At 41.3% G+C, this 25,377-nt stretch overlaps 1 long non-coding RNA gene across 6 annotated transcripts in view; it reads left to right on the forward strand.

Moving 5' to 3' along the window:
• The window catches only part of LOC108513381 (uncharacterized), a 288,015-nt gene that overhangs the window by 260,636 nt on the left and 2,002 nt on the right, over positions 1–25,377 (forward strand). For 5 of the 6 annotated variants that reach the window (XR_001880877.1, XR_001880880.1, XR_001880882.1 and 2 more), the window contains one exon: positions 23,580–23,764. This is a non-coding gene — a long non-coding RNA (uncharacterized LOC108513381). Of the gene's footprint in view, positions 1–7,374; positions 7,572–23,579; positions 23,765–25,377 lie in introns of all 6 variants that reach the window. The other variant, XR_001880878.1, reaches the window with a different exon arrangement.

Genomic DNA, 25,377 nt, shown 5'->3' on the forward strand with positions numbered 1-25,377 from the left:
GCCACCACGCCCAGCTGGTTTTTTGTATTTTTTAGTAGAGACGGGGTTTCACCGTGTTAGCCAGGATGGTCTCGATCTCCTGACCTCATGATCCGCCCGTCTCGGCCTCCCAAAGTGCTGGGATTACAGGCTTGAGCCACCGCGCCTGGCCTCTGTTGATATTCTTTTACTTTGTTTTTCTTATACACTTTTCTCTGCCTGGTATAATTTTTCTCCTATTTTCTGCTTTGCAAACTCCTACTCACGTGCCAGGACCCAACTCAAAATTCATTACCTCTGTGCCCTTGTTCCTGATTCCCTTGGAAGATTTTGTCTCCTGGGTCTTCTCATCATCCTCAGTTGTAATAACACTTCAGTATAGAGTGATAAATGCCAGTAATTCAGTAATTATGTCTTTATATCTTCTCTCTACTAAACCTTGAGCTTCTTTTGGACAGGGCTGTAGATCATCTCTTACCATTGCTTGTTCCTATTGGAGTCCGCTATCCAAGAAGAAGGTTCACAGCTAGCCATGTGTAAATTCTTGCTGCTGTTACACATTTGGTGGATATTTCTTTTCAACCCTCAGATTCTGAAACTTCTGGTCCCATAGGATGTAAATGGGCTTTCAAATCCTACGCGACCAGAAGTTTCAGAATCTGAGAAGTACAGGCACTAAGCGCTTTGTGACTTCTCCACCACCACGATTTCTGTGGCTTGTATGGGTCACACTCTGCTAAACACTTGAAATACAAAATCTCATTAATTTCTCACCATGGAGCAAGATCATTGTTATGTTCTCCATTTTACAGAGAAACAAAGTGAGACAATAAATAATTTTTTCAAGGTGACATCACTAGTAAATGGTGGGTCAGGGAGTCAAACCCTGGTCTGTCTGACTCCAAAGCTGTATCTACACAATGTACATGAGACACTCTGGAAAAGGCCCACCCAAACAAGGAACCTGAAATTTCACCTGTAGAGATTAACTTTGAGGGGTCTTGAAGGCTTGAAGAAGCAGCAGGGATAAGAGGGTAGAAGTCATTAATGAAACACACCCAAATGAAATAGAGTATTCTAATACACCAGAAATAGTTGGTGAACTCTCATACTTTAAGTTCTTTCCAACTAATTTCTTAACACAGAGGTGACAATTAGAAAAAAATCTTTCCTTTAGGAATCATTCATATGGAAAAGAGACACAGAGCAGAGAGCCAACAAGGTGCCACAAGAGAGAGTGGCGTAAAGAAAAGTTAAAAAAATTTTAAAAATAAAACAAAAACAAAATCAAAAAAGAAAAGTAGAAGACACTAAAGACCAATGGTGGAGGTTAGTGGTGGGTGTGGACAGTGGGAGCAGATCATGCTGGAACGGACAATAAGAGGTGCACTGCCTATGAGAATTTAGAAACAACAAAATCCACTAAAAATCTGCTGTGGTGACCCTTAACAACATCAGTGATAAAACACTCCTTCCCAAAAGGGTGAACCACTCCCGCCAAGCCCCACCTTGGTACACGCTGGTCCAACTCCAGGGTATGGTTCTCAGGATTATACCTGCTCTCCATACCAGAAAGAACTGCAGAAGCATCTGAATTCTATTGTTTTTGCTTTTATAAAGACTCTAACCAGCAATGAGGTAATGGACTACTTTGAGTAGATCAAAATGAGGTGGGGAAATGTGATCCCCAGCTAGTACACTGTAGTGATTTCCTCTTGGTACTGTAATAAACCATCACAAACTTAGTGGCTTAAAACAATGCAATGTATTCTCTTACAGTTCTAGAGATCAGAAGTCTGAAAGGGTCTCATAAGGCTGAAATCAAGGCATTGGCAGGATTACATATTTATGGAGGCTCTAAGACCAATTTCCTTACCTTTTCCTGCATTTAGAAGCTGCCTGCATTCCTTGGCTTGTGGCCCCTTCCTTCATCTTCAAAGCCAGTGATATAGCATCTTCCAGTCTCTCTCTGACTCTGACCCTTACTCTCCTGCTCCCTCTCATACTTATCAGGCCCCTTGTGATTCCATTGGGCCACCTGGCAATCTCCCTATCTCAAAACCCTTAACTCAATCATATATGCAAAGTTGCTTTTGCCATGTAAGGTGCTGTATGTACAGGTTCTGGGCATTAAGATGTAGACATCTTTGGGATGCATTTTTCTGCCTACAATAAGTGTGTTAGAGTGGAAATTAGAGATAAGGAGACTGAGTTCCAATCTCCATGCTGCCATTGAGGAGGAACGTGCCTTGAGGTAAATCTCAACTCCCAGGCCATTGTTTCCTCCTAGTCCCTACGTAGACCTTGTTAGGATATCTTCTTTGAGAAGTAATGCCTTTACCTAAACACAGGGAGATATGGTTCCTGCTAATTAAAAGCCAGACCTGTTTTACACACTTACAAACAACACCCTAACATTTATTTAAGGCCACTTCTGAACCATGCCATTAGTCCTTCTAATGGTGTTTCTGCAGGTTCTCAGCTGATTTCTGCTTATCATCCTACATTTACTTACACCTTGCCTACAGAGCATGTAAGTTTTCAATTTCTCATTTTAAATAGAGGGCTCCAATTCTATAGCGTGGCTGATGCATTAAATATCCACAGCCAAATTGCTTAACGCCCAGGTTTTTATCCCCTTCAAATTAAAGCTTTTAAAACACCCAGACTCCATGCTGGCTGAATGACACACACAGACTTTCTGCCGGCTCTGGGGGGCAGGCGATACTGGTTCCTGTCAAGTTCTAAATCTGGATGCTTTTTTATAGTGGAACAACTAAAAGGAATTGCTGCCTTATGATATATAACTACTACTTATTATAGATTGATCCATTTTGCAGCAGGGAGGTAGAAGGCAGGGAGCTGTAGGAAGAACAAGAACCAATCTTAGACCTGAGAGAAAGTAACCTTCTAATTGCCTTTTCCATGACAGCATCATAAGCTTCTCTCTGGCAGCTTTATTTCACAGTGACCTGCCACACTGCTGTAATTTTCCTGGTGTCACTCATACAGGTTTAAAAAATGATTGGTTTTATGGCTTTTATTTGGGAATTTGTCAAGGTTTCACATTTGTAGAAGCCTTGAAGCAGTGGCCTAATAGTCCATAATTTGGTGTTTAAAGGGATATTGGTGGGTAACCTGCTTGGGCCCACAGGTGCCTATAGTGATCACATCCTTATGCCTGGCGGGGAAATCTCCATAATTTATGTTATGCTCCTGTAAACCTTTGCTGTCAGAAAACTCCATTCCAGGTTCCAGAGGACTGCAGGCATCCTGAGGTGGGAGAAAAGCCTTTCAAGCTTTGTGATCAGGTTGATATTTAAAGCTAATTCCCGTGAAATGTACTTCAGGTGTTCGTAAACCCAGACTTAGGTCAGCGTATTCTGGCAATAGGGATTTACGTACTCCTTTTATGACTCACAGTCTGGAAATGAAACTGCTGGACTCTGAGCTCTCTCTCTCTCTCTCTCTCTCTCTCTCTCTCTCTCTCTCTCTCTCTTTCTCTCTGTCCTAGGATCTCAAAGCTCCCAACAGATGTTTTTAAAAGCCTCGCTTTTGAGGACTGTTTTGGCCTCCTGCCCCTGTGTGTACTCTTAGGTTTAATGAAAATTGGTGCTTTCAGAGCTCTGCTCCCAGTGGGGAGAGCAGCTCCTCTCATGGTGCGGTTGCTCGTTCTTGCAGGCAGAACACACTGGGCCAGGGCTGTTGTGTGTAAACACACACATACACACACACACCTGCTTCATCCCGGCACCCTTCTCTCTGAGTTGCCTGGGTTGGCCTCCGTTTGGAGCCTACCTGCTGGTGTTTATCACAGTCGGCGTTTTCCCCCATCCATGTGCCTCAGCAGAGCCGGTGCTTATTTGAGCGGCGGGCGATTTTTCTGAAGTGACCTCCACCGAGCGGGAGATTTATGGTGGCGTTTGCTTTCATTATGTGTGGAGGCTGCCTCGTGAGCTCGCTGAGTGGCTGTCGGAGGAAGAGCAGAACGCTTCCCAGAATAAGCCTCCGGTATTATCTTTGAACATATGTTCTTGATTAAATGAGAAGAGGAAAGTCTCTTCGTTTTTTCCCATTTGGAGGTTAAAGTGGAGGGTTTGTCTAAAAACAGATTGCAGTAAATTGTGGGTTTATTTGAACAGTATGTCAACATTATTTACTCATGGAAAAAAAAATCTCAAATTGATAGGTTTCTTTTAATTACCTCATCCTGAAAGCTGCTCTCAACAAACAGCAAATATTTCAGAAGCCATTTGGATAACTCTGGAAATGCTGAATTATTGGAAACCTGCCGAGAATAATACCTTTGAAAATGTTTCCATAGTTCCGAGTATAAGAAAACTTGATTAGGAAACAGCTTGTCTCTGGGCAAACTGGGTATTGCTTTCTGTGATCTTGCTGGCCTCGTAAAAGATGGCTTGCAAGATTCTTGTGTAATACTGATCACACCACCCTGAAAACAGGTACCTTTCTGGGGCTCGTTATTATTGTCTGTCACTCAGACCAGAGTGACCTTGTTGAACCCCACTACAATCATATCTTCCTCTTGAGTTCTGTCCAGGAAACACAAAAGTTAAATGAAAGAAGATTCAGTAATTGAGTGAGTTCTCAGCAAGTCCAAAGAGCTCTTCTAGCAAATCCAGGCCAAAACATATTTGACCAAAGAATGTTCTTTGACTTCATTGCTCGGTCTCAACTAGATGGAAGATGGGCTCCTGGGCAGAACCATTCCTAGAGCCCAAACCCGTTTGAGGATGGGGTAATTTTCCTGGTGTCACTCATGCAGGTTTAAAAAATCTCAAAGCTCCTAACACATGTTTAGGTGAGGGAGGTAGCTGAGAGAAAGACAGACACTCATATGTAAGCCAAGTACCCTTATACACATATACCCTTAGGCTCATGTTCTTCTGGAATTTCCTTTTCAGAATTGCTTGTGATGTTTGCCTTGTGTATGCATGTGTGTGTGTGTGTGTGTGTGTGTGTGTGTGTTGAAGGGATGGATGAGTTGGCAGGGGTAGGGGGTATGGGGCCTATAAATGAGAGAATGGGGTGGGTGGATTGGGGGCCTACACACTGACTGACTATGGGCCCCAGGTTCCTGGGGCACATCCCATACTTTGGGTAACATTTCTTGCACCAGCATATAGAACTGAGTTTACTCCTTGGGATACTTCTAAACTGAGTATCTCATTAAGAGTATTTCATCTGAAATGGGCATATGCAGGTTTGATTTCAGGACTGCTATATAAGCTAGTAAAAATGTACTAGTTGTTAATTATTGAAATATCTATTAGTTGGTAAATCACTGCATGAGACCTGCTGAATACACCACCCCAAGTGTACCCTGGCCTTCACTTCTAGGACCTCCTCCCTGGCCTCCTCGAAATCCAGGAACTAAAGACTTAATGGCCAGCACTTTGGGGACCTCCAGGCCTGATTTGGTACTACAGCTGGCCCTTGAACCTCACAGGCGGACAAGAATTCTGAATGTAGGCCCTGGGTATATAAGCAATTGTCAGGAGGCTGAGCCTCAGTGCAATTCTGGTGCCTGCCCAGATGTGGACCCTCTGGGCAGCCAGAGCTCCTAGCTCCCTTGGCCATGGCTTGGGTTTTTATAGAGGAGGTCAGACAACGAGACTTGCCCGGGCGGTGTTCCCAGTCATGCCAACAAAAATCACTTTTAAAAGAAGTTCTGAGCCACTGGGAGATCAAAGCTTCTTTCTTTCTACACTTGCAAGTCATCTCCTCCACAAACCAATGTGGAATCCAGCAGCCTTCACCGTGGAGACCAGTGCAGAAACAGAAGATGTAATTCTAGTCCCAGCTCCAGCACTTAATACCTCCATGTCCTTGGGCAAGGGACTTAACCTCCTCACGCTGCAGTTTTCTTATCTGTAAAGTATTGATGCTTGACTCAATTCCTTCCAGCTGTAACAACAAATAATTTTGAGTCCTTAAATTTATGTTTAATAGCCCATTCACCCACCCTGTCAATGGATATGCCAGTAATGCTTCAAAAAGAAAGATATCACCTGCTAGCAAATAATGTTTTGAACAAAAGTTAAGGTAAGATGCCAACTGTCCAATGCAGTCTGAACAAGGGCACTGACATGCACAGGATGAGGCTGGCTTGACCCCTCCTGTTACCACATCAGTAAACACATGTGAGCTCTCCGGCTGCACTTGGTTGATGGAGCATCACACTAATGGGGCCATGACCATTGATTCAATTCCTTCTCACTTAAAGATAATTTTAACCATCTTTAAAAAGCATGTTGTGGCTTATAAAGGGCCCCTAAAAAGTAGGTTATTTTCCCTATTAATAATAACAGGTCAATGCAAATCCATTATTATTATTAGGGGAAATAATCTCAACATGTAAACATCAATTACATAAACTTCAAAATTGAGGTGACATTACATTATTAATGGTATGTATTTGGAATGTTTTTCATTTCTTGACTCATTTTGAGTATTGGTAGCTATAATTTATACATTATAACATTTCTTTAAGATTTTCTTTGGTTTCTCAAATTGTAAATTTTTTATATCTTCAGGGTAGAGGAGGGGAAGGAAAGGTTCCACCTCTTATTTTAGAATAAATATCAGTTATGACTTGGGAGCTAGTATACAGTAATGCATTTTGTAGATTTTTGTTATCAAGCTCTTCACTACATGGAAGTTATGCTTCTTGATGTTACACTATAGGCATCCATGAAGATGACTGGGATTAAAATACAGTGATACTGTTGTTTGCTATTGGGAGGATTGTTGTTTTAGACTTGTTAAGGACAAAAGAATCAGTGATTTTCAGAGAAGTTTGAGTTCTGGCCTGGCCTGTATGTCTACATGATTCAATGACACAGTCTTGATAGACAAAACAGTTGTGATGGCTTTGGGGGTCACTCTTGCTGGTTTTTAAGAAAGTGAATTCTGAATGTGGATTCTCTTCTCATTCACCTCTTTCATTTTGGCTTCCCTTCTTGTCCCATAAACAAAAATCCTACTGGACTCAAGCTCCCAGCTCAGTTTTAGGAATTGTGGCCATTTTTTTTTTCATAAGCAACACTGCAGACACTTTAATCAAATAATTTAAACTGTGGAATTTAATACTCTTGATTTAGGAAATTGAGGATTTGTCCCTATTAAACATCCTATTTAAGCACCAACAAAATGATAAATGGTATTTCCAGATGATGTACTACATTCAAGATCTACAAATGATTACCAAAGAGCAACATGAATAAATTACTATTCCTTTAGCAATTTAACCTCTATCAGGGTCTCATGAGAGTTTGTTAATTGTTGTTGTGATAACATTTTAGGTTTGGTCCAAACTTTCTTATGATGCCAAAGTTACCAACTCACGCCCTATTCTTCCTTACATGTGTAAAGGAGCTTGCAAGACCCGCTGGTAAAATTGAAGACTAATCCAACGAAGAAAGAATCTGCACCTTGGGAGGGACAGCTGAGTATCACGGCCAACACTTGTTCCCGGGGTTCCTTTTTCCCTTGAGGGTTTCTTGCTTATGGTGCTGTTGTCTCCACACTAATCTCTGCAGAACACTCCTCCAATAATGTTTAGCCCAAAGGTAAACTCAACTGTCTCCTTAATTTTCCAAAACACACAGCATGGCTGTGACCAAACTGGAACTTTTTTTTTTTTTTTTTTTTGAGGCAGGGTCTTGCTCTGTTGCCCAGGCTGGAGTACAGTGGCACAATTATAACTCACTACAGCTTTGAACTCCTAGGTGCAAGTAATCCTCCCACCTCAGCCTCCCGAGTGGCTGGGACTACAGGCATGTGCCGCCACATTCAGCTAATTTTTTGTGGAGAAGGGTTCTCACTCAGTTGGCAAGGCTGGCCTTGAACTTCTGGCCTCAAGCAATCGCCCCAACTTGGCCTCCCAAAGCCTGGGATTCCAGCCATGAGCCACTGTGCCTTGCAAACTGGAACTTTTAAACAAAATTTTTAGGCACCAAAAAGTTTGGGATAACAAAAGAAAACTATATACTAAGGGGAACACAAAAACAGACTATCTGGTTTGCAAGACTCAGCTCTTAACCGTGTTTCTGCCTCCATTGGAGGAAATCGTCAACCTCTACCACTTGGGAGTGGCCATAGGCCAGGTCCCAGAGAGTGATGAGTCTTGCCTTTCTATCTAAGGCTCTCTTTTTCCATCCACCCTTTTCCCTGGATAAGAGATATGGGGAATGTCTGCCCCTTCAGCAGACATTCAAGTCCTCCTTAGCAGAGCCTTATTCTATGACCTCTGCAAGCTCAGGAGGCACCTGGATTGCTCAGCAGCCCCAGAGACACACCAGAGGATAAGGGATGTTGATGTTTGGGACACTGTAGGAAAGTCAGGACCAAACCAAAAGTGCTTTCTTATAATGATGCTTCTTATCCTTCTTTGTGTTTACAACATATTTGCAAATATTAGGACTCTTATCAGTACATTTGAAGAAATTAAAAATGAACAAGTCAACAACAATTATAAAACAATCATTTTGGCTGGGTACCAGGGCTCAGGCCTGTAATCCCAGCACTTTGGGAGTCTGAGGCGGGAGGATCACTTGAGGCCAGGAGTTTAAGACCAGCCTGGGCAACATGGCACAACCCCGTCTCTACTAAAAATACAAAAATTAGCCAGATGTGGTGATGCATACCTGTAGTCCCAGCTACTTGGGAGGCTGAGGCATGAGAATTGATTGACCCTGAGAGGCAGAGGTTGCAGTGAGCCAAGATTGCACCACTGCACTCTAGGCTGGGTGATAGAGTGAAACTCTGTCTAAAAAAAAAAAAAAATTTAAATAAAACGATCATTTCTATAATATAAAAGCTTTATCACTTTTATCAATAAATTTTATCACTTTTATCAATACATTGTTCTATTCAACAGTAGCAAAGTGATAAGCTTTGCTACTGTTGAATAGAACAATGTGTTGATCTGACTTATTTTCTCCAGACCTCTAAAGGCAACATTCCCCCTTGTTCCAGTAAATACCTTTTTGTTAGGTTTGATGTGGTCACCGCCTATGTCCCATTCCCAGAAGTTGCTCCTTTGTTCTACATCATGTTGCCTCTGCTCATTGAGCTTTGTGGTCCATCTGATGGACATCATAAGAACAGGCTTCCTACCTAGATGTCACCAAAATAAATTTTGCATGTCGTTCAAAATTTGTTAGCACACTTACAGAGCTTTCTCAGACATACCAAAGTGCCCAGGACCTTATTTGACAATCATAGTACTACATTCTTAGGGTAACTTGAACAAGGTCAGAATTTTTATATTACATAATTGTGACTAATCTTGTTATATAAACTTGCTTTTAGTGCACATATATGGGTATATGAAAAAATATTTGAGGCCGGGCGCGGTGGCTCAAGCCTGTGATCCCAGCACTTTGGGAGGCCGAGACGGGCGGATCACGAGGTCAGGAGATCGAGACCATCCTGGCTAACACGGTGAAACCCCGTCTCTACTAAAAAAAAAAAAATACAAAAAATTAGCCGGGTGAGGTGGCGGGCGCCTGTGGTCCCAGCTACTCAGGAGGCTGAGGCGGGAGAATGGCGAGAACTCGGGAGGCGGAGCTTGCAGTGAGCTGAGATCCGGCCACTGCACTCCAGCCTGGGCGACAGAGCAAGACTCCGTCTCAAAAAAAAAAAAAAAAAAGAAAGAAAAAAAAATTTGCATTTAAATTTCCTCCGTGTGTGAATTTAGATAGATGGGTTTAGGGGTGTGTGTGTGTGTTATATAAACAATATGGCAAGGAATGCTGGCTAAAATACAAAGATCTCCAGATGACTCTCTCAGGGTGGGCCCTTGGGTGTTGTGGTGTGGTGACTACCTCAAAACAAAGGAAAATGTTTTGCTATGAATTTCCTGTTCATGGAAAACTATATGGTTGAAAAAAAAAAGTCTTCTTTCCTCTTGAGAACTATCCGTGTGCCAAAGTAAGAAGGTCCTGAAAGGATTACTCAAGCTTCCCTCCCCCGCATCTTCTCCTCATCCCCAAAGCCTAATAATTCTTAAAAAGATGAAATAGAAGGGCACTTGTCACTAAACTTCTTAGCAGTTTAAAATAGCCAGACGCGTTGCCTGAGACTATGGCAAGTTTGGACTCACACCAGCCGTGAAAATACTCTGTCTTTTTTTAGGAAGTAAATTGCATACACATCACAAAGAGTATTCTGAAAGTGGTTTTCTTTCTGCTTTGTCTGAACGACTCACACGTCAGCCTTAACCATGCTCTGAGCTCATAAACATGTTCTTCAGCTTGCCAAACTCCCCAGCCTCTGCTCAGTTGCCAGAGTGGCGGCATTGTATCACTCCGTTGCTAGGAGGGCAAGACAGCTGAATCTTAGGCCTAGAAAAGATGTTGAGATGGTATATGTAATGTCCTTGTTTTATAAATGCGGAGCTTAAAGCTCAGAGAGACTGCATAGCTTGCTGGAGGCCACAAGCTTGTCTGTAATAGTCTCGGAGCCGGCCGATTCTGCCTCCTCAGTTGATTCAAGGCTGTATCTCCTGCACCATTACTGAAGCCCTTTGAACACTGCCAGATACTATGTAAATGTAAGGTATCTGTGGAAGGCTGAAGCTGCCAGAAGTTTGTCTGTTGTAACGAAGGTTTCAGGTTAAGAAGAACCCTTTCCTTCAGCCAACTCCCTCTGTCTCTTCTAAAACGACTGAGAAAATACAAGAACCTTTTAGCCTCATTATGTGAAGCCTTAAGAATATAAAGTTTGTGAGCTGGACACAGTGGCTCATGCCTGTAATCCAGTCTGAGCTACTCCAGAGGCCAAGGAAGGAGGATTGCTTGAGCCCCGTTCAAGACCAGCCTGAGCAACATAGCAAGACCCTATCTCTAAAAAATTAAAAAATAAATTAGCCAGACCTGGCAGTACATACCTGTAGTTCCAGCCACTCGGGAGGCTGAGGCAGGAGGATTGCTTGAGCCCAGGAGCTCTAGGCTGCAGTGAGCCATGATTATGCCACTGCACTCCAGCCTCGGCAACAGAGTGAGATCCCAGCTCTTTTTTAAAAAAATGTAAAGTTTGTGGTAATTTAGATATGAGAACATATTCTTACAAAATAACTTCAAACTAAGCATTTATTCTCAGAATGGTCAGTACTTATAAGAGGAGTTATATCTAAAATCAGTAGCTCAGAAATGATTTCATGAAAATAGCTTCATCTTCTAGGTTTAGCATCTAATTCTACAAAGAAAATAAAATATTGTGCTTATGACATATTACTATGTAACATCCTGAGGCCCACTGACTTGTGAATGGTTTTATTCATTTCAGTCACATTAATCTTAGTTTTTATCCTTCCTTTAAATATGGGCTGGATTGTTTGACATTGCGAATCACACAGAAGTAACAGCATAAAGGGTTTGCTCCCCTAATTCTATGACTAGCTCTCACACAAGCGCAGTGTTCCATTAAACCCCTCATTTGCCCTTTACCCCTTCTTTCAGTGCTTCCAAATTATTGAGGTTCAAATATGCATTATCTTATCAATAAAAACAAAAATCTACCAGAAATGGAGGAAATATAGCACAGCTATTTTCTTTATGACCAAAAAAAAAAAAAAAAAGGAATCATCTTTTGCTTTAAATGGGTTACATTAGACAACTTTTAAAGCATGTTTCCTGTGCGTCTGATTTGGGTTGTGATATCTACAAGTATACGTAAACACAGACTATGAGATTTGCTTTCACTTTGTTTGGAGAAGAGATTTCCTGAGTTCCTTTTCCCAGGCTAATTTTTAGGGCATCTTCATGGAATCTCATCAAACTTTACACACAATCATGTGAAACAATTATATCTGAAGTAACTTATTTACTGATTGGCCAGAACTCAGTGAAGTTTATTCTCCTGTCAATGCCTGCAATCATGCTCTTGGATCTCTCTTCCTCATTCATGGCTTTGCAGTTGCTTTGAAGTGCGGTATTAAGGTCTGCTGGAGTTAAATCTCCCTGCTCCTATATCAGGCCTCACCCTGATATGGGAGCTTCAGTAATCTCAGTAGGGAAGGGCAGCATAGTCTTTCCTTTCTTGTTTTTGTTTTTTCTTTCCTTGTTCCTCATTTGTTGCCCCTGGTTCTCTCTTCATTCTCTATGTGACACCAGGGAGGAGGGATTAGGAAATGCCTCTTATCTGTCAGTGTTGTTCTAATCTCCATCTCTGTATCCTTGGAGTTCTCCCAGGGCCCTAGGCTGTGGCTATTTACTGTGACCCTTGGTAGTATGCCTACAGCCTGGGCTCCTTTTACCCTGCTCTATCTTGGAATCTAATCTACTCTCCAGCCTCAAATCAATGCCTGGACCATCTTTAGCTTCAGAGACATTCTATCTTTCACCTGTGCACATTCACTTGCTGTGGTTTCAAATCAAGAGATTTGTTTTAGTTAGGCTTTGTTTTTCACCCTAGGTGCTTTCTCCTATTTCATTTGAGTCTAGCCGTGTAATTTAAATTTTATTTTATTCAGGATCTAATTGTTTTATAGTAGTAGGGTCCCCTGGAGTACCAAGTCTGTTCTACTGGAAAGTAGAGGTTAGACCTATGAGTGTGGGAAGCTTGCAAAAACCGAGATAAGGAGTAAGATGACCAACTTTTATATTGTATGTTTGCCTGTCCCTATGAATGTGTCTCTTGAGATAAAGTATCAAAGACTTCTCTGTACCTACATAGTTTCTTCAAATAATCTTATTTTGAAATTTCTAATCTTACATAGTCTAGACAGAATGATAATGGTCGGACTGCTATTGCCATGTGTTATTAAGTCTTTTAGATTTTGTGTGAGTACTTAGTACTTATTGTCCCCAGCTTTGGGGCTTTTTGTCAAAATTCTAAGATAGTAGGAAACATCCCATCTTGTTCTGTGCCTTGTGTTTTTAGATCATAGTTCTTAGCCTCATTGAGGAACTCTAAACATCACTTAAGCCAGTCAATCCCAGTCCTACTGAGGACCTGAATTCTACCATTATAGAGTTTTCTGGTGAGAACTATAGTTGGGTAAAACTGGTTATATGTTTGACTTGAGATTTCTGGTGCCCTGTTTACAAGATCTAAGGATTTAGAATACACCACCATGGCATGTTTGGGATCTTCATTAAAATTTTGGAAAAGGAAAATCAGAGCAATACATCTTACAGTGTCTTCACCTTGGGCTTGGACTTCCTCCCAGGCAAGCTGTGTGTCACATGGACTTAGTAGTAAACTATTAAAGAAGGTGGTGTGAATGAGACAAGCTCCCGGGAAGTCAGGATAATGACCACCATAGCCATTAAGGGCAAAGCCACTGGTCTCTAGTGGTTTCACAAAATTTCCCATCCAGAGGTTTCCCAAAAGTGTTAGGGAAACCTTGGGGAGGCTTCAGCAGCTTCAATGTACATTGAGCTATATTGTAACTACCTGATTACCACTCAAGCATTATTAAACTCTAGAAATGTTTGAGTTCTGATAAGATTTCTAAACACAGATATCTAAGGGGTAACAGTTTGGAGTGTCTGTCATCTTATCCTAATTTTCTGAGTACTCACTTCTACTCCACAGCTGTATTTTTGTGCAATGCAGTTCTCTAGCCATAAGTGATTAGCTTGGGGTGGATAACTTGACTTCTAGGCCCGATCTTTATTTCAAGAATTTTGAATTGGCACTAGGAATAGTTTGCTCTTGTGGTTGAAACTTGATACAAACTCAGGAACTTTGCATGGAGGAAACAAAAAAAAAAAAGAGAGAGAGAGAAGAAAAGACAGATGCTTTCTTGTCCCCTGAGGGTTTTCCAGTCTCCAGAGCACTACATAGCTCTTGGCATCTTTCTAATGAATTTCCCTTTTATGTAAAGATAGCTCACGTTGATGTCTCTTATTTAAAACCAAGATAGCTTTGACTAAGACAAAGAATCCTCCTGTTTTTTTAAAAATTATTATTTCCATGCTTACACTTTCGTTTATGTCGTGAGAGGAGGGGGAGCAGGGATAATGGAGAGAGGGTTGCTGCATTGGTGAGACTTCTGAGTTGCAGACAACAGGCTCCACTAGAGTCAGTCTAAGCAGAAAAGGATATATTAAATAGTATTAGATAGTTCACAGAATCTCTGGACAGAAACATTCTTAGAAGCTCCATGACCAAGAACAGAGCAGCCAAGTACAACACACCCAGAAGATTGCCTGACTAAACCATGGGATAGTTCTTAGTGGCACCTGTGATGTTAGAGACTGGATGGCAGACATGCTTCCACAGCTACCCTGGGAAACCCAAATGCTTCTTTCACTATGGTTGTTGGAAAAGCCTGTCTGAGAATTCAGCCATTTCCTCAAGTTATTCACTTCCACCTCCAAGTGTCTCATTGGGGTGGGCTGGGAGTGGGTGTAGAGCTTAGGTCACATGCAGATTCCTAACCACAAGAAAGTATGGAAAATACAATTTTTTTATCTTCCAGCCTGTGGTAAATAGAAGGGCAAACTAGGAGATGGTTCGAATGAGTGCTGAGTGAACAAATGTACAGTATCTTCCTCAATGTCCATCACTGTGCTGTGGAGAAAGAAAAGTGGAATTCTTCAAATGTCTTTCAAACTATCAGAAAAATACGCATCATCATAGCTTTGCAGGGAGAATGGGGAGGGAAGGCACAGAGAGTGGGCTTAGGAAGCTCCTACAGATTTGCCATGGGAATAAAGTAGTTTTGAAATATATTAATATATGTTTCTTTTTTGAACTTCCTTTTGTGTGACCATCCTCATCCAGTTAGAGGTGTTTATTGTGTCAGGAATGATCAATATTGTTGAAGTGTAAAGGAAAACAAGGTGTCAGGTTTAGTTTTTGTCTTCCCAAGTAGCATTTAATCCAGAGAAAGACAATAATATTGTCTCAGCTAGCCTTTGCTGAGAGAGAAAAGGAGTTCTTTTTTATTCTCAGACCTCTCTTTCACATACCAAAACCCAACTTGGATTAGAGTTTTACTATGAACACAGCATAGAGAGGACAGAAGATACAAGAAAGGAAGAAGCTGTAGAAAGGCTTCCTCTGTGAGAGAACAGAGAGACTGGAGGGAATTCACTCAGGGTGGGGATGCTGTTAGGTCCCTGGAAAGGTACCTCCAACTCTCCAGACTTCAATCAAAGGATGAGGAAGAGGAAGATGATAGAAACCACAGAGAGTGTGGGTGTGAGAGAGTCTGAGAATGTCTAGGCTGATGGATGTTCAGATAGATTGGCCTGAGATGCTGTCTGGTAATAAAGATTCTCTCTTTGACCAAACTTTGGTCAGGCTCCTCTGAGTCCTTTTCTTGACTAGACCTTGACCTTGGTCTCATCCTGACTTTGGGCTGCGTAGCCCAGTTTAACGAAGGATCTTGCTAAATCATTCCCAACCCTAGATACTTGATCAAGTTCCTCATCAACTCACTTTGATGTATAAGTTCTTAGCCTGCCTTTAGCAAGAATGCTGTAAGGCCAGTTTAGCAAGAATGCCCCCTACCCTTAATGTCTCTTCTTAGTAATTTTTCATCCACCAACTCCTTCACTCTGCTCATTGACTATAAATCCTCAGCTGTCTCTACCGTATTCAGAGTTGAACCCAATTTCTTTCTCCTATTGCAATAGACGTCATCTCTACTACAGCAGTCTTGAATAAAGTCTTCCTTACCATTTTTACAAGCGTCTGGATAATTTTTCTTTAATGCTGGTCCCCAGCATCTCCAAATGGTATGTAGGAGAACCCAGGGTTCCACATGAACCTGAAAGGGGTTCACAGAAGTTTTGATAAAACAGTGATTGTGCAGAGGCCTAGGGACAAGACAAGGTGATCACGAAGGGTAGAGGCTTGACATCTTGAGGCAATGGCGGGGACCCCAGAGTCCAGCAGTGGGCCAAGCAGGACTAGCCACACCTTGGCGGATACCAGCAGAGGGCATCAGAGACCAGCCCAGCCCAATGAAGACCTGCTCTCTGGAGAACTAACGTGCCCACTCTCAACCACCCTCACTCCTGAAAGGCCGTCTTGGAAAGGAAGAGGGAAAAAAGGGTCCCCTTGAGAAATTTGAAAAAATCAGCACTGAGAAGGCACTTAACTTTGAATTGATTGAATTCAAAAGATTACCCCCAAAAGAATGAGTTAAACTGAAAGAGACTCTCCTAAAAGCAGAAGAGACTGAGGTTTAAGTTGTTTTTTTTCTAATTGTCTCTGCTACTAGCAAGTTGGGATAGATAATAGAAAATAACAAAGAGCTACATATTTTTTTTTTTCACATCTGAGTTGTAATGTTTACATTTCAACCTCCCTGAGTGTAGACTGAGAAAACTGTACACCCCTTTGGAGCAGCGTCTGATGTTGGTTTGGAAATGGCTTGGTAGCCTAATGAGAGTCCAGAGAGGATGATATGAGTTGGAAAGGATAAAGGTAGTCGTTTTCTTTTCCTGGGAGCCGAGGTTGGCTTTACAAGGACTCCTAGGTTTCTGGTGGGCCTAGAAAGAAGACCAAAGGCCTGCTTAGCCAGCTAAAGGTACTGAGTGCCAAAGCTGAGGGAGTGGATGGCTGGGATGAGGGTCGACAGGACCCTCAATGCCAGCAGAAGGGGACCTGCGGGGATATGTCCAATGCCTGTGGAAGAGGGGCCCCGATGGACAATTGTGACCACCTTTTCATAGCATGAGGCAGCCAGAGGCAGGATGCTGCCAAGGCCTGAGACCAGCCAGGGAAAGAGACCAACAGAGAACAAACCACAGGGCTTCCCAGCAGTGGATGTCCACCCACTGCCCAGGGACCAGTACGGCCACCAGAAGCCCCTCTCCCGTAAGTGTGAGGACCTGACTGAGCATTTACTCAAAAGAAATTGATTTCATTTGAAAGTGTAAACCTGAGATGGGCAGATCATTTTAACTGGCAAGTTTAATTTTATTTCTCACAGTTTACTGTAGTGACAAAGAGCATAAAGTCTTGGGTCAGATGACCTGCTCTTGAATTGGCACTGTTTGCTAGCTCTGTGGCCTTGGGCAAATAGCTTAAACCTCTGTCACTGACTGCTCATCTTCTAAATGGGGATCCTGATAGTACTTCCTCCTAGAAAGTGTGAGGACTAAATGGTTAATATATCTCAAGCACTGAAAAGAGTGCCGGGACACACAGCAATCACTGTATAAAGGTTCACTGTAACAATTGCCCTACAGGATGTGGATTCACAAGGAAGCTGGAATCTGTTATAGAAACATTAAAAAAAAAAAAAAAAAGCTCCACATGTTTGCTCCATCTCATCTGTGGTGTGTAAATTTTGGACTCCATCACAGACAGATCCTTGGCTCCAATAGCATCACACCTAAGGCAGCGGCCCCAGGGGGTAGTATGTCAAAAGTCCTGCTTCATTCAGGAGGCTAAGCTCAGAAACCTCAGCTTCTGAAGTCTGTCAATATGCACCCACACAGCCCTCTTTAGAGTGATTTCTTTTAGCATTCAGGATGGTTTTCAACCCAGAGACAACAGGCTGCCCCCCTGCCTTGGTCTGACTGCCTGTTTTAGTTGCTGTTCTTTTATCTCACAACTGGGTGAAGTTACTCCCTGAATTTTTATAGCACTTCAGGAAGAGGCGGGCTATTGTTACAAGAAGAACGTTTAAGTATATTGTTCACTTTTTTTGAACAGAGATTGTTGATGTTATTTTTAAATTCTAAACCTTTGGGGGCAGTAAGAGTTTTAGGAGAACAAACTCTTTAATGCATAATAAGACTGGCTCTGTGCTATTATAAAATGGGAGAGCCCTGGTGTCAATTGCCTGTGCTAGAACGTGGCGTTAACCAAACTAAGGTCAGGCTTCTATCTTAGCATGGGCTGAGGCTAACTATACCCCCTGTTCCCTGGAGTCCGACTCTCAGGTTGCTACCTATGGATTTGTTCAGGCATTTACTCATTGAGGAGGTAGTGGGGACAGGTGGAGAATCCACTATGCACCTACCATTTGCTGAGCACTTGTCACATGCCAACATCGTACCAGGCACTCTGTATTAAATACTGCATTGGTTTCCTAGGGCTGCTAGAACAAATTATCACAAACATAGTGGCTTAAAACAATAGAAATTTATTATCTGATAGTTCTAGAATCTAGAAGTCTGAAAATAAGTTGTTAGCAGGGCCATGCTCCCTCCCAAGGCTCTACAAGAAAAAGAAATCCCTTCTTTCCTCTTCCAGCTTCTGGTGGGTCCAGGTGTTCCTTGGCTTGTGGCTGCATTGCTCCAGTCTCTGCCTCTGTGACCACATTCCCTTCTCCTCTTCTTTGTGTCTTCATCTGTCTTCGACACTCATTATTGGCTTTAGGCCCTATCTAGAAAATCCAGGATGATCTCATCTCAGGATCCTTAACTTAATTATATCTACAAAACCCCCTTTTCCCAAATAATGTCACATTCACAGGGTCTGAGTTTGGGACATAGGTATATCTTTTGGAGGGTTCACCATTCAACCTACTGCCGATACCTCTGAAATCCTCACAAATTCTGAAATCATCCATCATTATCTCAAAACTGAACTTCAAAAAATTTTCTTAAGTTATTCGGGGTTACACTTTTTGTAAGTGACAGAGCTGATTTAAATGCAGGATTGTCTTGTTTCAAAGCTGTTGTTCTTTCTAGTGTATGATACTAAAAACGACAGCAATAATCAATGATCTTAGCTGACATGTCCTGGATGCCTATGGATCAGGCACTATGCTAGTATAAGAAGTATTATTTCTAAAGTTTCTAATAATCCTACAGTAATGTCTTCTTATTCACAATATATAGATGAGGAAACAGAGAGACTCAGATGAGTTAAAAAGGTTCAAGGTCATACATATAGTAAGTGGTCAAGCAGGAATTTGAAATCAAAGGGAAACCAAGTCAAATGACTTTAGAGAAATCTTCAAAGCACTGAGGAAACTGACAGATAGTAGGTTAGCAGCATTACTTTCGGCAGATGAAGAATTGGCTGTGTCTCTTCCAAGGGCATTAAAAATTCCTGAAACATTTGGGATCAATTTAACCCTTCATGGTACAGTGTGATATGGGGCGAGTTCCACATTGTAAGGGAAGCAGATATTTGGGGGCATTTTCTTCTTTTTCCAGCCCTTCAAGCCAGTCTCTATTGTCAGATGTCATCCAGTTGACTTTGCCCAGTTATACAAGACTGTCTTTGATGCTACAGAAAGCACAATCACTCTACTTTGAAAAGCATTTAAGCATTTTCAGAGCTCAGTCTCATTTCATTTCATTCTTAGAACAGTCCCTGAGGTTGGTAGGGTGAGTATCATTATCCTCACTTACAGTCCAGGAGCCTGAGTTTCGAAGTGAGTTGTAACTATTTGCTTCACACAGAGGCAGAAGCAACTTGAAGCCTGACTATTTGAATGCAATTCTTATTCTTTTTCCAGAGCACCAAGCCTGTTTTCGATTAAGGAAAAAATTCCAAGAAAAAAAGGAAAAATTTGGCTACCATTAGCTTTAGGTAGGTAAAACACACATATTCTCTCTCTCTCTCTCTCTCTGTCTTACTCTCTCTGTCTTACTCTCTCTTTCTCTCTCTCTCTTTCTCTTTCTCTCTCTTTCTCTTTCTCTCTCTCTCTCTTTCTCTCTCTCTCTTTCTCTATCTCTCTCTTTCTCTCTCTTTCTCTGTCTTTCTCTCTCTTTCTCTCTCTCTCTCTTTCTCTTTCTTTCTCTCTCTCTCTCTCTTTCTCTATCTCTCTCTTTCTCTATCTTACACACACACACACACACACACACACACACACACACACACACACACAGTGGTAAAAAGGTCTCCTTTCTCTTTTCAGTCTTGAGAATAAATGATTGCATTTCCCCACCGGTACTCAGAAGTGATTTGCAATTGAGAATTCTTTCTTAAGGGCAGAAGGCTCTTTTGTATGACCTTATTTTCCTTGCAGTTCCAAACAAGTGGGCTCAGCATGCTCTATTATATCCAGACTGGTGTTTACAGTCCCATTTTCAGATGATAGATGTTACTTTATAATGCTAAACCTGTATTACACAGTTCTCAACCCCTCTTCCAAAGACTGGGCTGCATATGCCAAAACTTTATGATGACAAATCATAGAATTGGAAGGAAAGAAATGTGATACTCAAACCCTACTAACTCAGATAATATACAGAAATATTGGTAAGCCAGTGGTACTCAGTCTTCATTGTTGAGAGGCAGGTGATTTTCTAAATAATGTTACAGAGAAAAGAATTTAACCCTTAGTGCATGATTGCCCACCAGAAGAATTCTTCTCTAACTGAAGTATGAAGGGTCCTTCTTTTCTCTTGAATCATTATCTCTACACAAATCTTCTGTGCCTCCTTAGACACCATGGCCACTGCCTCCTTCTAGGACCTTCAACTACTCAACCACCATACCTGCCCAACAGAGTTCAACTGGCTGGGACTGACCAGGGACTTATCTTAGAAGTTCCCTTAACTCTTCACCCCTCAACCACACACACACACACACACACATGCACGCACACTGCCAAGCCACCTAGTACTCACCTAGAGGTTCTGGCTCTTCCCATCATTTCCAGACTTGAATGAAACAGGAACACCATACATACATCAGGTTTGCGGTTTGGCATCCCATGTAGTTGGAGCAGTCATATGATGTAAACTTGGAAATGTGAGGGAGTTAATTCTTAGTTTTGACCAGTGAAAAACAGGCAATGGGAGGTAGGTGGGAAGATAAACTTCTCCTTTATTCTTCCCAGAGAATGTTAGCGGCATGGTCCCTCCCTGCATCCACTGCAAGATGTCCCACATGCCAAGGGAACAGACCTGCTGAGCCTCCCATGCCTCATCATCCAACGGCTCATCCCGAAGCAGAAGCCAGTTGTGCAAGGCATGACTTTGCATTGTTTCCTATACTCACTTCCCTTTTTTCCTTTTTCTGCAGCTTCCCTGGCCTGGGCTTGTGCTTCCCAAATAAAATATCAGCACTTTAGTCCTTGCTTCAGGCTTTCTTTTTCCCTAGAAAACCAAAGCCATATCTTATTAGACTGTTACAGAGCATGCCTGATGGGTTGGTGTCCTCATTTCCAGTCACCGCCCCCTTTCCAATGGAATCCAACACTGAGGCACAAGTCAAACATGACATTCCCTTTCAGCGGGCTCCCACCGTCTGTAAAATAGAGCCCATACTCTATCATCTGGTGTTAATAGCTCTCTAGATTTCGTCTCAAACTAATTTTCCTGTTTTAGTTTCAGTGATTTTTAAATTCATATACCCTGTTCTCTAACTAAACTGAACTACTTGAACCTTTTTTTATTACCCCATATCTTCTGACCTCCATGCCCTTAATTATGCTTTTCCCTGAATCTGAAATGTCTGCACTTACATCTCCTCTCTACGTGTTAAATTCTGTCCATCAATGGCAAGCTTAAATGTCATCTTCTCAGATTAATTACCAATTCCCTCCTCTCTGCTGACAGCCCACAAAATTTAATAATCTATTTTTTGGAACCCCCAAATCATCTTGTCTGTGCTTCTCTTGTGGTACTTCTTACTTTTTACCCTATGTTATAGCATTTTGCAATATTTCTTCTCCCCAGTTAGACCATAAGCTCCTTGAGAGTACATCTGACTGATTCATCTTTGTTTCCCAGAGGCCTGGCATGGTAACTTGCACATAATTAGTGTTTAAGAAAATTTTATGAAACAAATAAACAGTGACTGGGCATGATACCCCATGTTTGTAATCCCAGCACTTTGGGAGGCTGAGGCGGACAGATCATTTGAGTCCATGAAATCGAGACCAGCCTGGGCAACATGGCAAAACCCTGTCTTTACACAAAATACAACAATTAGCCAGGCATGGTGGCGCATGCCTGTAGTCCCTGCTGCTTGGGAAGTTGAGGCAGGAGGATCATTTGAGCCCAGGCTGCGGAGGTTGCAGTGAGCCCAGATCAAACCATTGCACACCAGGCTGAACCACAGAGTGAGACCCTGTCTCAAAAGGAAAAAAGAAATAAACAGTGTACTTTTATATGAAAGCCCAGTATTGTGGTTAAAAACTAATTAAATTAAATATTTCTTATCTTATACCCTAGATCCTTAGTTTTTCAGGGATATACAGGAAAAAAAAATGGCCACAAGGATGCTTCTATTTGTAAGTTGAAAAGTCAGGAGATATTAATAGTTTGAATGCTGTGGCTTTCTGCCTGGGGCCATCAGACAGAACATGCATTTAGCAAAATAGCATTTTGCTGACCTTGGACAGTTGGCTAAGATGCAGTACTGAATGATCTAACTTCTTAAGAAGTGACTAATCTGCAAGCCTTCTGAATCATTGTTCCTTCCTGAAAATGCAGGAAAAGTTTGATAAAGAAAAATTCCAGGCTGAGAGGATTGTTACAGTTTTTTTTACAACATTGTAAACCCTAACAAACAGCATAGCAAAAAACCAACCAAACAAAAAATGTATATTCTATTTAAACTTATATTATTTATAGTCATTCTACATTAATCACTTCTAAGATAAATGAGATCTTCATGGAAACAGCAGGCAAAAACATTGGCTGATTATCTCACATGAAATGCTAAACTATGAAATTCAAATATATTTGGAAAATTCAATCATATTTTTTTCTTAATAACAACTAATTAACTTATAAACTCATGTAAAAATTCAATAGCATTTGAAAAGTAAGTAAACAGCACTAATGAGCTTTATTATAATGCTTTCCCATGTATGATGTATGTTTGTGACTAATACCTGTTGGATAGTATTTGAGATTAGGAAAACTTATTTTATTAAAAAACAGGGAAATTTTACTTAATAAGTTAATATGGATGGGAAATCTATTTTTAAGAAGTTCCATTTGTGAAAAGGTATAAATACGTGGTCACACATAGTTACATTTTGTTGACAGAAATAGGTTTTATTAGATCAGTAGACTCTGGCAACAAGGACGTGGTCAGCAAGACATTCTGAGGAGTAGCCAAGATGAAGAGAAAGAAGTCATCAAGTTTTCCATTCTTACAACCACAAAAGAGAGAGAAGAAATGGGGTTCAGTTGGGACAACAACAGAGGTCATATAGAAATGGCTGGGCTGGAGATCAAAGGACAGGGTGAGCCTATGAACTCAGGAATTCCCTGGGCAGATCTCCATCTGTGGTTTGTCCTGAGGGCACCATCGTGGCCAGCATAAGTAAACCAGGTGTTTGTGGATCCATGTTGCCTCACCCATCCTGTGTGTATCATTCACTGGCGTGGAATACAGCAGGGCTATTCTTTACAGGGCTTTCGCAGGCTGGTTTCCATTGGGAATCACTGTGATAGCCGCTACCCAGTGGTTCTCCTTGCTCTTCATTTCTGCTAAAAGGGGATGTGTTCTCCCAGAGGAGTCAGCAACTGACTAAACCAAGCGACCACAGTCTGGGGTAGGCTCACAAAGGCCCAGTTCTGATGAATGCCCCCATAAATAAAAGGGTTACACTTTTTGCTGGCATAATTCCAAGAACTTGTGCTTTATGGCTTCCTCTTAAACTAGTCAAAAGAAGCTGTTCCATGCTTTATACCTATGTATTAAGCTAGTTTCCCAGCCACTGTTTTGCTTTTGTTTTTTTCCAGAAAACTCGGAGGCCCCAGAGAATATGCAACAGTTTCAGTGCATCCTTGGAAGACCTGTTCTACCTTCTCGATTGTGACGTTCTTTTCTTAGCTTCTCTGCAGTGCTTACCATACAACCAAATTAATTCACTGAATTAAGTATGCTCTGTGTGAGATGTGAACAAAGAAAAACTGCTGGGAACAGAGTAAGTACAAAATAAGATGTAAAATCCTTCCACCCTTACAAACAAACAAGACCAAAAACTAGGATCTTGGGTTTGACATTTTGTGGCTCTTTTAAAATTCCAAAATATTCCTTACGCATTAAATAGGGACAGTGTAATGCTCAAAATTGGGTTAAAGATCAAGGATTCCAAGTAAATCCAAAATAAAGATGATTGAAAAGAGCTAAAGAATTTTGGTGAATTTCCAAGAATTCCAACTTTTTGGTTGGGTTTGTTTTGTTAATAATATACCCCTTATAGCAGAAAAACTTAGGTCCAAACCTACAAACGAAACCTTCAGTGTAATGTTTTTATTATTCCCAGAGGACCAAGATTGCTGAGAACCTATCCACTTGACCAATTAAAAACTAGTCACCATGCAGAAAGTGCATTCTTGGAATGCCTCATGGAGTGACTCTTCTGTCTATGAGGTGTTTTTATTTTGTAAGGACTTTAGTTTGGGATTCAAGCAGTCAGGAATGTCTAAATCTACATTCTCTCCAGAGTCCATCTGGTCCCCTAGAGAACAGTGAGAATTAAATATTAAACCATGGTAATAATGCTAATCTCAATGACGAATATCTATAGTTTAATGTTTAATCCTTACTATGCCCTAGGGCATTTGACTCCAAATACTTGTGTGATAATGGTTAAGTGGGCAACCCCACAGTTACCTATTCCTTTACTTGTAATACCTTCCAATTTTATAGCTCTTAGAGTAACACTTTCATTGTAATAATCTCATTTAATCCCCATAACAACCCTGTGTGTTATGTATTATTATCATTATATTTTCACAAATGAGGTCTATGAGATTAGGTGACTTTCCTAAATCTTACAGCTAAGTAAGTGTCAGAACTGATACTGGAATGATAACATACAGCTCCAAGTCCCAGCACTTGCTTACAGCCACAGTTAGCTTCCAGGTAATTATTAATACTTTCGAGATACATTCTCAAAGGAACACTTTAAGAAAAGTTTTATCTATCATCACAAATTAAAAGGACTTTGGCACCTAACACAGGTCAACCGTTGTTTGGTGCAGAGTGCCCTAGAATTTAATGACATATGATCTACCAGATTGTAAAGGAAACTGAAAAGATGGAGGAGGAGCAGCATAATTAAAGAAAAACCAAGCAGTAGATTTTTACTGCTCAGCTTTATTTTTAAAAAGCTAAATATTTAAGGTTATTTAAAGTCATTTTGAAGCTGATACCATGGTTTCAAAACAACGTTTAAATGAGGCCTTTTAGAGCTATGCAAGTTGTTGGAACTATGGATCCTTTTTCACCAGCAGGGGGCAGTAGGCGTTTCCCCATTGTTGTCCTCCTGTTGTACTAAGCGCCCCAGGCCTGGCTCCCCACCACCACCCTCGACCAGGAGTCTGAGGATAGCAGAATAAAGTGTGCTGACTTGGTTTAATTCCTGAAAGTCTCAAGCTCTAACACTCTCTAGTAGAATGCATCATGGTATTGTGTTTCTCTACAAATTTTATATAAATTCCAGGAATTGGGAAGAAAAAGTTCAAGGGTGTGCAATTAACTTTTGTTACTCAAGATCAGATAAGCTACTAAAAACTTTTTTTTTTTTTTTTT

Source organism: Rhinopithecus bieti, unplaced genomic scaffold (genome assembly GCF_001698545.2).
Source record: "Rhinopithecus bieti isolate Rb0 unplaced genomic scaffold, ASM169854v2 scaffold_32092, whole genome shotgun sequence".
NCBI classification, from domain to species: Eukaryota; Metazoa; Chordata; class Mammalia; order Primates; family Cercopithecidae; genus Rhinopithecus; species Rhinopithecus bieti.